General features: G+C 48.9%; 1 long non-coding RNA gene across 1 annotated transcript in view; it reads right to left on the bottom strand.

Moving 5' to 3' along the window:
• Positions 1-10,662: 10,662 nt before the first annotated feature.
• LOC144329040 (uncharacterized) overlaps positions 10,663-16,663 on the bottom strand; it is a 34,735-nt gene continuing 28,734 nt past the window's right edge. Inside the window, exon 4 of the long non-coding RNA XR_013394477.1 lies at positions 10,663-10,684. This is a non-coding gene — a long non-coding RNA (uncharacterized LOC144329040). The remainder of the gene's footprint in view (positions 10,685-16,663) is intronic.

Raw genomic sequence — 16,663 nt, 5'->3', positions numbered from 1 at the left:
TATTATTATTATTACTACTATTTCATTTCTATGTTATAGGAATTCCAAGGTCATATATATATATATATATCTTCATAAATGTACAAGGCAAACACGTACATAAATTTATAAACCATGTCTCTGAAATAGTACAGGAGAGCAAGCCTGAAGCCATTTTGACTCTTCCAAATTGACCTCAAAGATTTCTCTGCAAGGAGGAAGGACATGGGAAAAGCTTTCCAATTGTCTTTGGACTGTAGGGGCTGCTTACACCTCCCTTTTCAAATACAGTCTGGCAAGTATCTGTTAAGCTGAGCACACTCTCAATGTGCGTAAGAGATTCTGGAACTAAGTATTTACGATCTCAAAGGAATGGCTACCCAGAAAAGGCAATCAGATAATAAGGCATTATCAGGTATCCTGGCAGACAGGAGAGAAGCAACACTCAAATTTCTGCTGGGGACCACCTCTTTCTGTGATGCATGTATGATGTTTCAGGGAGTGGTCTTGAGCTACAGGGGAGGCAACTTTGAAAGTCTACACAGGAGCTTGCACACCAATGTTCTGGATTCCTCCTTTCCCTTCCTGCGTGGGGTGAGCGGGGGACCCTGTTGCAACAGTTTAATTGATATGGAAGGAACGGGGGGGTACCCATCCTTCCCCACCGCTCCCTGAAGGGGTCCGAGGCGATGGCCCCTGCAGTGCCCAGCCGGCCTCGAACCCTCAGCCCCCGCACCATTGCATAGGCACCACACTGTACCCCTGCCTTGTAAATAAAAGGCTCTCTTTCCTGTCTTCACGCGGGCGGAATAAGCCCCATCTTTCCTATGCCTTTCTCTCGCCCTATTCCTAACGTGAGTCGACCGTATCATATTGTATCCCCCATTCATAAAACGAGCCACGCTTTAGCCAATCACAGCCGTGCATTCGTCCTGCAGGAGCTAGCTCAGGGAGCTCTTGCACGCCTCATTCAACCACAACTCCGATTTTCTCCATCTGGGTGACATTCAACTCAGTTGCCTCTGGACTCCATGTTGCTACCCCTACCTCCATAATCTTCGAGACGACAAGTCACGTACACAGGAACTTCTTAATCCTGTCAGATCGTCCTGCCTAACCCTTCCTCCGGGCAATACCAGGTGGCAGACGATGCATATCACTGTCCCATTGTCCTGCCACCACCGGTACTCAAGAAATGTTTATTTATGTATATCCCTCACTCTGCACATTCCCCCCTCCCTTGTCTTAAATGTTAATCAGTGTAACCCCACCTCTCTGTAAACATATTCATGACGTGTGTAATATATTCACGATGCAATCCGTGAAACCCAACCTTCTCATTATGTATTCATGACGTTTCTTGCACTGTAATCTGGGACTTGGAGGGAACTTTTAAAAGTTTATGTCGCCCCATTCTCGGGGTTCAATCTTGTCTTGAACCTGTTGCGCAATAAACTTGGATCTCCTGCAGTTTGCTCCTGTCCGGCTGAGCTCATTTTCTTCCGCAAGGACCCGCGGACTTACTTAGTCCGACGAGCTGGGTGGCAGAATAGCCCTGCACCCAGATTTTTCCGTAACATAATAAAGATCAGACTTACTAGCCGCTTTGCTTCTCAATATTCTCTCTTTGGCCTGTTATTTTCTCCTACTGATAGACAACATACATAAGGACCCTATACGGGCTCTTGGGTACCCCATAAGGGATAAAGGAGCAGTTTTCTCTTATGTAGCAGGAGACCCCCCACCCCATCATTCAGTTTGTACAAACTTCACAAACACTCACACACTACATACGCTGCGCTTCTGTTATAAATTCATAGAAAATCAACCATACATCGGATTTGCACTGTTCCACTTTTATTTGACTCCATGAAGGAAGGACTACAAAATGGGGAAGGTTTGATACAGGCCAGCCATAATCCCTTCACCATCCCAGCACATCCACAGGAGCCCTGCCCAGTTGCTATGCCAACCCTGATGGTCCTAGACAGAAGACCATCAAGATCACAAAGAACTTCCAAATGGGAGTGGATTCAGCATGGACTGGAACAAAGGACAATGATCAGATCTTCCCACAGGGGGCAGGAAACTGCGACTACCTTTTGTCTTCTGAAAATGACTCATGGGGAGGGGGAGAAGGGAACCAGCCAGGTGACAGGACACTCAGGTTACCACCACAACACCACATTGATGTAGCAATGATGCTGTACGAACTGTATTCTGGTATATGGTGGGAAAGTTTTAAAAGTCCTTGTCACCCCATCCTCGGGGTTCAATCGTCTTTTGAACCTGTTGTGCAGTAAACTTTGGTCTACAGCTATTTGCTCCAGCTGGTGGTTGGACTCCTTCCTTTCTTCTGCAGGGACCTGAGGGCTCTGCCCAATGAGCTGGGTGACTGAGCAGCCTCACGCCTAGATTTTTCCGTTACACCATCATCCCTGACCACTGGTCCTGTTAGCTAGGGATGATGGGAGTTGTAGTCCCAAAACATCTGGAGGGCCGGCTTTTGCCTACGCCTGATTTAAAGCAACATAGCTAACAGGAAACTAAAATGTTGTCTTAAAAGGTTTGAACATAAAACATTACAAAGGAGGCCAACTACAGAACGCAGCTAATTTAACGATGAAAAACCTTCTCTTAAACATTTAAAAACAAAGCATTGCTAAAGGAAGTCAAATATAAAATGTGAAACTGCATAATTAGCAAGAGACTAAATATGGTTTTAAGTATAAAACATCTCTGCTGCTTTTGTTGCCAGTCCTGCCAATGGTGGTTCAAGCCAAAAAAGCTCGCTGGGTGACCTTGAGGGCCGGTCACTTCCCCTCAGCCTAACCTACCTCACAGGGTTGTTGTTTGGATTAAATGAGGAGCGACAATGGGGAAGCAAGTAAAGGTAAAGGTACCCCTGCCCGTACGGGCCAGTCTTGCCAGACTCTAGGGTTGTGCACTCATCTCACTCTATAGGCCAGGAGCCAGTGCTGTCCGCAGACACTTCTGGGTCACGTGGCCAGCGTGACATCGCTGCTCTGGCGAGCCAGAGCCGCACACGGAAACACCGTTTACCTTCCCGCTAGTAAGCGGTCCCTATTTATCTACTTGCACCCAAAGGTGCTTTCGAACTGCTAGGTTGGCAGGCGCTGGGACCGAACAACGGGAGTGCACCCCGCCGCAGGGATTCAAACCGCCGACCTTTCGATCGGCAAGTCCTAGGTGCTGAGGCTTTAACCCACAGCGCCACCTGCGTCCCTCAAGTTCCCTAGAGGAAAAGGAGGCAGTGGCGTAGCGTGGGTTGTCAGCACCCGGGGCAAGGCAAGTAATTTGCCCCCCCTAACCCGTGGATTTGCGCCCCCTAACCCGTGGATTTGCACCCCCTAACTAATGGATTTGCCCTAACCCCAGATGTTGCGCCCGGTGCGGCTGGCCCCCCCTGCACCCCCCACGCTACGCCACTGAAAGGAGGCATAGGCATGCAAAAGATAAATAATAACCAATAATACTGGCCACAATGGCTAGGCCATCCCTCCACTGTTGGGATAATCTCACCTCTGAATCATGCCAATTGCCCAGAGAATCGCACGTGGGGAGAACGTTGGTGGGGGTGGTTTCGCACTCGGGTCTTGCTGGTGGGCATCTGGCTGACCACTGTGACTAGATGGATCCCCTTGGGCCGAATCCGGCAGGCTCTTCTTATGCCCTTAAAAAGGTAAAGGACCCCTGACAGTTATGTCCTGTCGCGAATGACTCTGGGGTTGCGGCGCTCATCTCGCTTTATTGGCTGAGGGAGCTGGCCCTTGTCCGCAGACAGTTTTTCCAGGTCATGTGGCCAGCATAACGAAACCAGAGCAGTGCACAGAAATGCCATTTACCTTCCTGCCAGAGTGGTACCTATTTATCTACTTGTACTTTGATGTGCTTTCAAACTTCTAGGTTGGCAGGAGCTGGGACCAAGCAATGGGAGCTCACCCTGTTGCAGGGATTCGAACCGGCCTTCTGATCGGCAAGCCCAAGAGGCTCTGTAGTTTAGACCACAGCGCCACCCACGTCCTCTTATGTCCTTAGGCCCTTGCATTTGATCACAAATGGCTGAATAATCTGTGGCTGGGAACAACTTGCTTGCCGCAGCCAGGAATCGCACAAAATATCTGTCTTGGTACAAAGGGCTTAAGCTCCTGCGCATTTGTAAACATAGCCACTGGCGAGGCCTCCTGGTTCCTCATATTTCCAACTGGCAAGACAACAACCCTCTGCATTCTCTGGGCTGACCTGAGCAAAGGCAGAGAAAGAACCTGAGGCTTTCTGTCACCTTTCACCCAGAAAACAGGTTCAGGGCATCCAGCATTCCTTTGGGCTTGGGGCAGACATAGCAAGCGGCTGCCAGCTTGCTTTGTGCCTGGGAAGAATGGGGCAGCGGGGAGCCTGCAAAGAGCAAAATGGCCCTGGGCACATTTGGAAGAACTCGATTTTCTGGCAACACTTTGGAACTCCCTCCCTATTGATATCAGGCAGGCGTCTTCCCTGTGTTTTCACACCCAGACTTGCTGCTTTCCAACCTCTGGCAGAGTTCCCCCGGTGTCAAAATTCAGGAGGCAATTACTCCTGATTGAAACACAGTTAGGGTTGTGCCATGGAAGAGGGAGCAAGCTTGTTTTCTCCTGTTCCGGAGGGCAGGACTCAAGAACCAGTGGCTTCAAGGTACAAGAAAGGAGATTCCGACTCAACATACGGAAGAACTTTCTGATGGTAAGAGCTGTTCAACAGTGGAACGGCCTCCCTTGGGAGGTGGTGGACTCCCCTTCCTTGGAGGTTTTTAAGCAGAGGTTGGGTGGCCATCGGTCATGAATTCTTGAGCTGAACATAACATGCAATAAGCATAACATACAACAATACAAACAACCAAATAAAAGACTTCCTTTATCCTGCATCTGGCCTCCTTATTTACTTCTTATAAGCTATTCTTATGTTCATGTTTAATGAGGGTGGATTTCTGTATTACGGGGGTGGGGGGGTTATGTTATGTTGTAAATAAAATTTCTAGTAACAATTTAAAAAAGAATTATTGAGCTGAGATTTCTGCATTGCAGGGGGGTTGGACTAGATGACCCTCGAGGGTCCCAACTACGATTCTATGACTGTGTGTGTGAGAGAGAGATTGTCTTAAAGGTAAAGGTAAAGGGATCCCTGACCCTTAGGTCCAGTTGTGGCTGACTCTGGGGTTGTGGCACTCATCTCGCTTTACTGGCCGAGGGAGCCGGCATACAGCTTCCGGGTCATGTGGCCAGCATGACTAAGCCGCTTCTGGCGAACCAGAGCAGCGCACGGAAACACCGTTTACCTTCCCGCCGGAGTGGTACCTATTTATCTACTTGCACTTTGGCGTGCTTTCGAACTGCTAGGTTGGCACGAGCAGGGACTGAGCAACGGGAGCTCACTCCGTTGCGGGGATTCGAACCGCCGACCTTCCTAAGCTCTGTGGTTTAACCCACAGCGCCACCCGCGTCCCTAGAGATTGTCTTACAAGCCTCATAATATCAGGATTCAAGCAAGACCTGAGGTTGTGGGGTGTCAGGCAGTTTCTGCACTGTGGAACCCAACCACATGGCTGATGCTGTGGCCAATGTTGTCCCTGGGCTCTGATCCACTCAGCAAGCAAATCTAGGCAAGGGCCGAGGGCCAACTGAGTCCAGGGCTTGCAGTTCCACACCAGACCAGCCTCTTCTCCTTGATTTCGAAATCAGGGTGACAAGTCTGGAACAAGCTTTTGCTGGCAGCACTGAATGTACCAGCCATGGGAGAGACATTGTGAGCAGGTGGCAGCCGTGGCCTCATTCACACTGTGGAGGTGAACTTGGGTCTGGCTGGGGCAGGTGGCAGATTGAGCCTGTGGGATGCTGTTCTGCAACACACAAAATGACTTGTGCTCAGGGAGAAAGCAAAGCTAAAATCTGGAGTCGGTTGTCGCCAGCAACCTAGATGGCTTTCTAATAATAATAATAATATATTTTTGCACACTGCCCATCTGACTGGTTATTCCTTCTGGCAAACTGCCTGGTGCGCGCTGGATCACCAGTCCTTTCTCACTCCCAGAATCCGGGTAACCAAACATCCCTTCTAGCGTAGCCATCTGTTGTAAACAAAAATCTGCCCTTTTCCCCTTATGGTGTATCCAAGAGCCCATATAGAGTCCTTTTGTGGGTTCCCTATTGGTAGGAGAAAATAACAGAGGCCAACCAGAGAATATTGAGAAGCAAAGCAGCTAGTAAGCCTGATCTTTACTGATCTGTTGCAACAGAGTGCTCCCCTCACTCGCAGGAAAGGAGGAGGACCCACAAAAATGCTGTGCAAGGGCTTATAAAGACTTTTGAAAGTGCCACCCTGCAGTCCAAGACCACCCCCCGAAACATCATACATACATCACACAAGGGGTGTAACCTAAGACCACCCCCCAGATACATCATACGTACATCACAGAACAGGCGGTCTAAAACAGAAATTTGAATGTTGTTTTTCTCCTGTCTTTGTTTATCTCCTGTCTGGCAGGTTACTTGATTGGTTTTGGATACCCTGCTTACTTGATTGGATACCCTGGGGAGCCTGGCCAGTCTTTTGTAATGATAAATACTTAGTTCCTGAGCCAGGTCACAGGCTCACACCCTGTTCATATCTTAAATGTGCCATTAAGACAAGATTTATGAAGGAAAAAGACAATGGGGAGGCTTTTCCATTTTCCTTTGACCTTGCAGAGAAAACATTTGCTCAGTTTGGGAATCAAAACAGTTCCAGGTCGGTCTTCCTGTGCTGATCTATGTGCGTGCTTGGTGGTACACTTATGAACATTTAACATATATATAAGACCTCAAAATTCCTGTCACAGCGGCTTCCAACAGAATATAGAAAAAGGCAACAGAACATGCTCTACAAACTGAGCTATAAAAGCTTCCTGGTATGGGGATGCCTTCAGATGCCTATGGAAGGCCATATAATTATTTATCTCTTTGACATCTGATGGGAAGGCATTCCACAGAGTGGGCGCCACTACGGAGAAGGTCTTTTGCCTGCAGTTAGCCAAATTCATGGAGAAGAAGTCTGTCTGTGGCTCCTAGCCAGGATTGCTCTTCTCTGCCTCCACTATTTGAGGCGATAGATGTTTCTGAGCACCAGTTGTGGAAATGACCAAAGGGGAGGACAGGGCTCTTGTGCTCAGATCCTGCTCGAGGGCTTCACATCTGGTTGGCCCCCATGACAACAGGAGGATGGACTCGATGGGTCACTGGCATGATCCAGCAGGCTCTTTTTGTGTTCTCACAATGCAGGTTGTGGGTCTCCCACAGGGGAGTTCAGAGCGCAATGTGGCCTCCCGCGGCCTCGGCTCTGAGGACGTGCTTCTGAATCATCCGAGGTGGAGCTGGTGATTCCTCGTCATGCTGCACCCTCCTCCTCTCTCCTCTCCTCCTCTTCCAGGCCAGGCTGATGCAAGAGGAAGCCCAGGACTGTTAGCAGGGATAGTCTGCAGAACAGAAAGAGACTCAGACAGGACAAAACGTCCTGGAGAAGATGCAAGAATGCAAGAGAGAGAGAGGCGTTTGCAGCTGTGTGGGATGATTCAGGGGCACAAGAGGAAAACAAGCCCAGCTGGCAGGAGTCAGCCACACTGGGGCACGCATTTTCCATTGCCACCTGGCTTCTGCACCTAGTGGCATTCCTGCCCCCCCCCCCAAGACTTGGGAGCAGACAACACCCATTATTGAGAACCAGCATCCTGCTCTCACAGTGACTAAACAGTGGGAAACCAGCGATCAGGATTCGAACTCAAGAGCTCTCCCTGCTCCTGTGGTTTCCAGCAACAGGGATTCATAAGCATGGTTGCCTCCAGTTGTTGAGGACAGTGCAGGTTATTGCACAGTACCATGAACAAAGCAAATGAACCATAAATGAAACGAGAGGTGGCAACACACCCATTTTTTAAAAGGCACTCGTATTTTTCATGCTGGCATGAATGCTGGATGTTGAGCATCTTAAGTCCAAAGCATGGGAAATAAAATCGCACCGGATGACAGGCGAGCATTCTGTATCCTCCTGGAAACATGCAGTTTATGTGCTTTGTTTGGTTTGGTTTTTTCCTGCAATAGCCAAAGTCCGTAAATCCTTATGGCAAATGAAGGCAAATGTAGATTCTTCAAGGATTTCCAATCCTGGGAAATCTTAGCTGCAGTTGTGGTGAAGCCTGAACAGGTGATTGCTTTATCTATTGTTAAATATACTTGAGGCCAGACTAATGAAACCTGAGGGCATTCCCACCAGAAATGGAGAAATTTCCCTCCTGTGTTGACCTCTGAAAGGTCAGGATTTTAAAAAACAAAAAACAGCCTTAGGAGGTGAAGGGACTGAACCTGTTTTCTGCTGCCATTTCCCCACCCCAAAACTCCTGCCTCTCAACTCCTTTTCCAAAGACTCCCTTTTACTGGGGAGGTTTTAATCGATGGCCACATGGACATCTGTTATGGATGCTTTGGTGGCAACTTCTGCATTGCAGGGGGTTGGACTGGATGACCCCCTGGGTCCCAACTCTGCAATTCTCTGAAAACCAACTTGGGTATTGATTTCAAGCCGAAAAACGGACAGCAAGGAAAAGTTTAGAGCCCCTATTCACCCAACGCAACTCCTCTGCTTAAAACCACCTTCTCTTGAGGCTATTGCTACTTTTAAAAAAATACATCAATAGAATTAGGCATATATTTCTCTGTAAGGATGCCTTTTCTGCTCAGAAATGATAAAGGGGGCCTCTTGGGAATGGAGAGAAGAAGGTGTGGGGTGGGGAGGAATCGGTAGCAAAGATAAAGCGAAGGGTCTTGGGCAGGAATAATCCAAGTTCTCCTGTCTGGAGACAGGGTGTTTTTCACACTTCTTGTGGGGCTGATCAGTTTAAGCAGCTTAAGCCTTGGGGCTCTTCCTCTTTTATTCTGGCTATCTGGGACCAAGGCTGATATCACACACTCTGACCATCTCCTGCGTATGAGTCAACAAAGGAGATTGCCAAGGTCCTTGGCTAAAGATTCATGATGTTGCATCATTGCCGCTGCCAGGAGACTGTGATTTACGGCCCTAAAATGTCCCAAACACTGCAACCTTCCTTCTGTGGATCTCCAGGATCTCAAGAAAAAGAAGGGTGATCCTTCTTTAGCCCACCTGGAGATGCTTTGAACCCCAGACCATCTGCATGAAAAGTGGTTGCTGAGCTGCTTAGTGGTGGCCCCTCCCCAGTAGTAGTAGTAGTAGTAAAAATAATAATTTATTTATATCCCGCCCTCCCCAGCCGAAGCCGGGCTGCATGTGCATGATAGAGAATCAGGGCCAGAGAGGGGAATAAAGAAAAAATGACCCTACTGATATCAGATATCATTCTACCCAAAAGCCCCACAAGAATAATAAACTGTGCCTTGAAGAATATGTCCTTTTGCTGTGTCTTTTCATGTATCGTTGAATGTGATTTAATGGGCCTTTTGCTATTCCTGTTTCACTGATATTGAAATGTATCTTTTTCTCTAAGAAGTGTACCTATTTCTCCATGAAGATATCTTTTTTAAAAGGTGTTTCCCTTGCAAAATGTATTTGTGAATGTATCTTTACTGAAATGCTGCATTATGCTGTACTTTTCTGAATGTATCCAAAATGTAGTTATGAAGAATGTAACAATCAAAATATTTCAACTGTATGTACTTGACTCAAAATTGTATCCAAAAGGCTGCCAAAACTCTCCACCACACTGCCATCTACTGGGTCTGCAAACGATACCATGAATACACAAATATATCAGCTCAAAATAAAGTAGTTTTATTTTCCAATAAGTATGCAAACATCAGGCTACCACACCCGAATTGATAGCAATGCAGAATAGGATCTCACATTAACATTTAAGCCATTTCCCGAACATCCAGCCTCACGATCCAGTGGCGTAGCGTGGGGGGGTGCCAGGGGTGCCGGCCGCACAGGGCGCAACATCTGGGGGGGTGCGAGTCCAGAGGGAAGGGACATGTTCCTTCCTCCGCCGGGCTCCCTGCCGCCACCACCAGCCTTGCGCCCTAGCGCGCGTGCGCGCCCCACCGCCGCTGCGGCTGCGCTCCACTCACTGCTCGCAGGAGGAGCAGCCGCTGCAGCAGCACCAATGCCGCCACCGACGCCTGGCCGGGCACGGGCAGCCTCCGCACCCCGACGCCGACGCCATCCCCTCGGCCCAGCCACAGGCGGCGGCTGCTTCTGCCGACTGGGAGGGAGGAAGCTCCGAGGGGCCTCGCCACGCCCTGTGCTCCCCAAAACCTTCCGAGAGGAAGCCGGCGGGCGGGCGAAGGTCTCCCGGCGGAAGGGGGCACCGCTGGCTCCGGCTCTCAGCGCAAGTCTCAGCCGCGGGGGGGGGGGGGGGGGCTTCGGCTGCCTCGGCCCGCAGGGGCTCCGCAAATAATAAATTTAATAAATTCCTGCTGAGCCTTTGGGGGGGTCATTGGCTCCTTCGCTCGCCCCCAGCCCCAGTGGCGTAGCGTGGGGGTGCAGGGGGGGCCTGGCGCAACATCTGGGGGGGCGCGCTCGCACTTGAATGCTAAAATCCACGGGTTAGGGGGTGCAAATTACTTGCCTTGCCCCGGGTGCTGACAACCCACGCTACGCCACTGTCACGATCTGCATGCTGACTATCAGCAGTTGCGGAGGTATTTTCCTGCAGATAAAGGAAAAGCCATTTAAAGCAGATCCAGAATTAAATAGGATGAAGATCGAAGATCGCCACATATTACAGGAGCCCTCCAGCAAATCGACACCTCCTGAAAGTCTTTCAACTTCCTTCTCTTAATCCACTCTTCACACCATTTATGTCGCTTCCCACCTCCCCGCCACTTCTGCTGCTATTGACCTGTATGGAAAGGTATAAGAGTCAAGGCAGTCCTTTTGTTCGGGGTCTCTCACTCCCTGTCATTGCGTGAGTGGAGACCCTGTTGCAACAGTTATTTGTTTTTCTGTTCTTTCATTAATGATCAGGCTTTGTTTTTTTCCAAAAATCCTGGTGTGGTCTGTATTTTCCCGACCTTTCCCGACCTGCGCTCCTTCCAAGGTCCCGGTCCTCCTTCTGAGGCAGGGACCCCTTGGGGAGGCAATTAATTCTTTATTTCACTCCCGAGCAGGCGGGCAGAGGGCAGGCTTTGCCCCCTGTGCCAGGGCTGTGTGTGGCTGCTTTTACTGCTGCCAACATCTTTCTTGGCAGATGGGAAGTTGGGTAAGGCTTGGGTCCCCTGCCAAGAGCGGAAGCGATGATGCCTTTTGGCCCAGACAATGGGGGTGCCTTTCGGGTGCTGCCACGGCCTTCTCTTGCCAAGCAGGGCAGGGGTGTTGGGTGGATGAGCTGTGTCTCCTTGGCATTCAGTGACAGGGGTGGGGGCAGCCTTCCTGCTTGCCCTTTGTTAACGGAGAAATCTGAGGGCTCCCTTGGACAAAAAACAAGGACACCAGCCAGGAAAACCAGAGCAGAACAGCAGCCAGTAGGCTTGGTCTTTATTGAAGACTGTCGCGACAGGACTCCCACCTGCCACCAGGTGGAGCAAGATGGAAGCCCCAAACAAAAGAGCCCCCAAACTTTTATTAGCTGCTAATCCCCATGTTACAGCCCCCCCCCCAAACTACATCACTCATACATCACGGTTACATCATGAAAGGGGAGGTCTGGTGGCAGGAATCTGAGCATCCTGGACCCTGCCCCATGGTCCCCCTTGCCCCCCACCAAACACCTATCAAGTGTCACAAAAGAGATCTTTACATTTCCTTGTTTCCTAGCCAAGTTAATCACACCCTTTTGTCTTCATCTGGGTTTGTTATTTCTGGAATGGCTACCTGTCTGGCACTCAGGTATCAGGATGCCAGGGATGATCACTCAGGCAGAGGGGCTGCTGAGGAGCTGAGCTCACCTATCTATATGAATTTCTGAAGTTACCCCAGTGAGCCAGTACATAGAGACATTTATCACTGAATTCTTACATTTGGTATTGTGCAGCAGAGGCCCTTTGAATAGATAGGAAGAAACTGTGATGAAGTGTTTTGTGGGGACAAATCATAAAAGTCACCAAAGTGATGGTGCTGATTCTGGTAGTGGGCTGCATGTGCATGATATCTGCTGGAGGGGGCAACCCCCCCAACCTATACATAAATTCCTGCAACACTTTCTATAATCCGTCTTTGTTTCAATATATGACCACAGCGGCAAGACTTTTATCTGCAGAAAGATGGAAGGACTCATCCTTACCAACCAGGGAAGAATGGCTCTGAAAAGTAATGGGCTTAGCTGTGTGATGAGATTGCAAAATGGGCGTGTTTAATCAGAGAAAAGTCATTGTTCATATTTGTTAAAGTTTGGAAACCTCTTGCAGACTATTTGTGTGAAGAAGAAAAAGAAATAGACATCTGGATTTGAGGATGGAAGATAATGTTTGTTTATAGGAAGTGGTTTTGTGGGTTGTATTGGATTGGACAAAGTGAGTATTGTTTTTACAGAGCAGACAGATGTTCTTTATTTTCTGAATCTTATTTTTCTATCATTCCCTTTTCACCTGCTTTCTACTCCTATTTATTTATTTATTTATTTATTTATTTATTTATTTATTTATTTATTTATTTATTTATCCTCTCTCTATTTCTCACTGCTCCCCCCTTTGTGTTTTTACTGTATCTAAATAAAAGTCTTGTCAAAAAGGAAAAAGGTTTTAAATTTTGTATTTTTCTCTATAAACCTTAAAAAAAATCTTTAAAAAGAAAAGACTCCAGCAAAAAGCAGCTACATTGACCTGCATGTCCCAGCCTGCCCCCTGGTGGCCAAGCACAGAAAGCACAGGTGTGGCACTGCTTTGGCTCACCTTGTGAGAACAGGATGCTGGACTAGATGAGCCCCTTTGGCCTCCTCTACTTTTGTCCCTATAGCCTTGGGAGGAGAGGGGGTGGGAAGCAGGCAGCAGCCCCCAGCACCACCCCAAACATAGAGTGAATTTTCCAGAGATCGACTACACAACACCTGCACCACATGCCCAGGTATTGCTGGGAAATGCCCCCGTTTGAATCCCTGGGCAGCCGCTGCCTGTCAGTGCCTGCAGTGCTGAGTTAGGTGGTTTAACTCAGTCGGGCACAGCTTCCTTCCTTGCAGTCACAAAATGGGTGGGACCCCAAAGGTCATCTAGCCCAACTCCCCACAATGCAGGCATCATGCTCAACCAGCCTCAGTTAAAAAGGGCAGACCTGGAAAAATTCAAAAGCTCCTCTTGTTTCGTGCCAGGTAGTCTCGTGGCGAGCAATTTCATGACTTATTCCTGCCATGACTCATTCTATACGGCGATTGAGACTCAAGATTGAAGTGCTGTGCATTTGTCTGTGGCAGGAGCAGAAATACTGCCCCACGCGACTCTAGAGTAAGGTTGCGGTGGCCGGAGTTGACACTTGCACCACAGCAGCACCAGTCACCCTTGTAAAAAGGGAAATTTCTTGACTTTCTTCCCCCTGGTTTAAGAGCAGTTTCCTGATTCATTTGACTACTATGCTATACTACCCTCTCTTTCCCAACCTTGTGCTTGCCAGGTGTTCTGTACTACAATTCCCATCACTGGGAAACCTATGCTGCCTGGGGTAGAATGTTGCTGAGCTACCTTCTTCAAGGAAGTGAGTGATTTGGGGCTATTGTACACAGCAGTTTGGAAAGGGGGGGGGGATTTGCAGTGGCAGGAGGAGAAAACAGAATCTTTTGTAAAAATGCCATATTGCGAAAGGGAATGGATGGGTGGGAGGGGCCGGTCCTTTTCCCAAAAGATCCACCTTCACAGCACTCACACTATTTCCCTCCACGCTTGCAGCTACCTACCCCTCTCTCCTTCTTTCAACTGTGCACCCAGGAAAACTGGAAGATTCCTTTGTCACAATAACTGTGGCAAAATGAAAAAAATCAGATTTATTTTTTTGTGAGCAGCAGCCATGCCAACATTGTTGGGAAACCAGACGATGAGGAAGAAGAGGAGAACAACTCCAACAACCATAATAAACAAGCTAAGATGAAAAAAGTTGATCCATCAACTTTTTCAAGGTGGCAGCAAGAACATGGCTGGAGATGTTTTGGTGTGCCTTTTCCGCAAAGAATTTTCCTGGGCTGAGCACACAAGCTTTTTGAAAGGAGGTAGACTCCACCGTGGGAGCAGGGCCAGGGCGGGAGAGTGCTAGAGTCCTGTCTAGTCAAGTTGTGTGGGATCAATTCCAATCTGTTACCTCTGAGGATGTGGACAGGCTGCTTGGATGAGTGAAGCCAACCACCTGTCTCCTGGATCCTTGCCCATCCTGGCTTATAAAAGCTAGCCGGAAAGGACTGGGCGATGAGCTTCGTGGGGTGGTGAATGCTTCCCTCCGTGAGGGAGCCTTCCCAGACCCGCTGAAAGAGGCGGTTATTAGACCGCTTCTTAAAAAACCATCTTTAGATGCGGCCACGATGGCCAATTATCGCCCAGTCTCAAATCTTCCATTCTTGGGCAAGGTGATTGAGCGAGTGGTTGCTGAACAACTCCAGGACTCACAGCTGTCCATGGAGGCACAGGTCAAATCTGTATCCAGGGCAGCTGTTTACCAGTACCATCTGGTACGTAGGCTGAGACCCTATCTGCCTGCAGACTGTCTCGCCAGAGTGGTGCATGCTCTGGTTATCTCCCGCTTGGACTACTGCAATGCGCTCTACGTGGGGCTACCATTGAAGGTGACCCAGAAACAACAACTAATCCAGAATGCGGCAGCTAGACTGGGGACTGGGAGTGGCCGCTGAGACCATATACCGTATTTTTCGCTCTATAACACGCACCTGACCATAACACGCACATCGTTTTTAGAGGAGGAAAACAAGGGAAAAAACATTCTGAATGAAACAGTGGATGTATCATTTTTGTGCTTCATGCTGTGGCCACAGACATGTGATCTGATGGTGAATTTGGGGTGACCCAATGCAAAAATCCTGAGAATTCCTGTGGATCCATGCTTTGTAACCATGTTTTTGCACCATTGCAGCCCCAGGCAACAGTGGGTGCGTGATTTTGGGGGGGCAGGCTGTAGCCATGGACATGCTATGTGATCTGATGATGAATTTGGGGTGACCCAATGCAAAGATCCTGAGGATCCATGTGGATCCATGCTTTTTAACCACGTTTTTGCACCATTGCAGCCCCAGGCAACAGTGGGTGCGTGATTTTTGGGGGGCAGGCTGTAGCCATGGACATGCTATGTGATCTGATGATGAATTTGGGGTGACCCAATGCAAAGATTCTGAGGATCCATGTGGATCCATGCTTTTTAACCACATTTTAAGTGGGGAGTGAAGGAAAAACAAAGAAGGGACATGAGAGGGGTGTGCAGAGAAGCAGCTGGCTAAGAATGCAGGAGAGGGATTTAATGGGAGGGAGGAAAGAAAGGCAAAAGTTTCCCAGCACCCAAGCCAGCCAGCCAGCCAGCTCTCTCTCTCTCTCCCCCTCCCTCCGTCCCTCCCTCCCAGCAGCACCGGAGCACAGAGAGGAATTAGAGACACTCTGCTTTCCCCTCTACTTGCCTGGAGGGGAGGGGCTTTCCCTGCTCTTTGTTCCGTTTGAGCAAACACAGCAACGAAACAGAGGAGGGTGGGCAGTAAGACCCTGAGGCAGAATGCAGGAAAGCAGCCACTTCCTCTTTTCAGGTTTCCCTTCTCTGAGACTCGCGATTTGATTTTTGTCTGATTTTTTGGCTCCAGGGACCACACATTCGCTCCATAACACGCACAGACATTTCCCCTTCCTTTTTAGGAGAAAAAATGTGCGTGTTATAGAGGGGAAAATATGGTAACACCGGTCTTGAAAGACCTACATTGGCTCCCAGTACGTTTCCGAGCACAATTCAAAGTGCTGGTGCTGACCTTTAAAGCCCTAAACGGCCTCGGTCCAGTATACTTGAAGGAGCGTCTCCACCCCCATCGTTCAGCCCAGACACTGAGGTCCAGTTCCAAGGGCCTTCTGGTGGTTCCCTCACTGTGAGAGGCCAAGTTACAGGGAACCAGGCAGAGGGCCTTCTTGGTAGTGGCACCCGCCCTGTGGAATGCCCTCCCATCAGATGTCAAAGCGATAAACAACTACCTGACATTCAGAAGACATCTGAAGGCAGCCCTGTTCAGGGAAGTTTCTAATATGTGACATTTTTGTGTATTTTTCATCTTTGTTGGAAGCCGCCCAGAGTGGCTGGGGAAACCCAGCCAGATGGGCGGGGTACAAATAATAAATTATTATTAAATTATTATTATTATTATTAGAGTTCTGTCTAATCCTGTTACATGGGATCAATTCCAATCTGTTACCTCCGAGGATGTGGACGGGCTGCTTGGACAAGTGAAACCAACCACCTGTCTCCTTGACCCTTGCTCATGAGGGCCTTCTGGCGGTTCCCTCATTGCGAGAAGTGAGGTAACAGGGAACCAGGCAAAGGACCTTCTCGGTGGTGGCGCCCGCCCTGTGGAATGCCCTCCCATCAGATGTGAAGGAAATAAGCAGCCATCCTATCTTTAAAAGACATCTGGAGGCAGCCCTGTTTAGGGAAGTTTTTAATATTTAATGCTGTACTGTTTTTAACACTCGATTGGGAGCCGCCCAGAGTGGCTGGGAGACTCAGCCAGATG

Source organism: Podarcis muralis, chromosome 10 (assembly GCF_964188315.1).
Source record: "Podarcis muralis chromosome 10, rPodMur119.hap1.1, whole genome shotgun sequence".
Taxonomy (NCBI): domain Eukaryota; kingdom Metazoa; phylum Chordata; class Lepidosauria; order Squamata; family Lacertidae; genus Podarcis; species Podarcis muralis.
The sequence above is the reverse complement of the archived record's forward strand: the minus strand, read 5'-3'. Positions and strand labels throughout refer to the sequence as shown.